We start from the raw sequence: 1,292 nt of genomic DNA, 5'->3' as shown, positions 1-1,292 counted from the left end.
AAGAGAATCACTTAAGCCCAGGAGTTAGAGGTTGCTGTGAGCTGTGATGCCACAGCACTCTACCCACAGCAACAGCTTGAGGCTCTGTCTCAAAAATAAATAAATAAATAAATAATTGTTCATCCAATGTTAATGGCTGTTGTAGCATATGGAGAATTTTTTGTCCCATAACCACAGTAATGCCAAGAATCTCAGATTCTGTAGCCCCATAAATATATAACATATGTCTTTACTTATATGACCTGCATTTAATGAGAGCTAATATTGAAATAGGAACCACAGAAACAGAGCAGCTGGAGATTTAGGCCTGGCTCTCAAGAAGCTCACATATGGGTAAAGAAATCATAACTTTTAAGTTAAAATTATTTTTGTCTCTTTTGGTACAAGCAATAAGCAAAAGATAACTATATTACAATGGTATTAGGGGCTTTGAGCTGCAACACCAGGGCAGGCTTGGAAAACAAACAGGCACAAGGGCTTTTCCACCAAGAAACAGCTGCTGGTAGCCCCTGTGCTGCCAGCAGCTATGCATACCACTGTTGAGATTCAATCTTAGTATCCCTTCGTCTCCCTCAAGAGAGAGGCAAAGTCTTGGCCAGCAGCCACTGTTGATTGGCTAATCTCAGGTCACATGGATGAGCACAGGCTGTTAGGGAAAGAAGCAAGGAATGAGAATCTGCCCCCTAAGGGTATTCCTCCAAATGAAAAAAGGGTCTGATAGGACATTGATGCTAACCAGGCAAAAGTAACCTAATACAAATATGAATAAAGTACATTGGAACCTAAGCTATTTCTAATTAAAAAACTTGCAGAGGCTTGGGCAGTGCCTAAGGCGCCAGCCATGTACACCCAAGGTGGGGGGTTTGAATCCAGCCCAGCCTGACAAACAACGACAGCTGCAACCAAAAAATAGTTAGGCATTGTGATTAGCACCTGTGGTCCCAGCTACTTGGGAGACTGAGGCAGGAGACTCGCTTGAGCCCAGGAGTTAGAGGTTGCTCTGAGCTGTGATGCCATAGCACTCTACCCAGGGGGATAGCATGAGGTTCTGTCTCAAAAAAAAAAAAAAAAAAACTTGCAGAAATCAGACTTGCCAGCTTCTAAACTGGATATTAGTGGTATGCCAGGCAGAGAGCTCCCATTTACAAAGTTTCAGTCTAGGCTCAGCGCCTGTGGCTCAAGCGGCTAAGGCGCCAGCCATATACACCTAAGGTGGCGGGTTCGAATCCCCAGCTCAGGCCCGCCAAACAACAATGATGGCTGCAACCAAAAAATGGCCAGGCGTTGTGGCG

Source organism: Otolemur garnettii, unplaced genomic scaffold, assembly GCF_000181295.1.
Source record: "Otolemur garnettii isolate 467f Iridium unplaced genomic scaffold, OtoGar3 scaffold00025, whole genome shotgun sequence".
NCBI lineage: Eukaryota > Metazoa > Chordata > Mammalia > Primates > Galagidae > Otolemur > Otolemur garnettii.
This window is presented reverse-complemented; position numbering follows the sequence as displayed.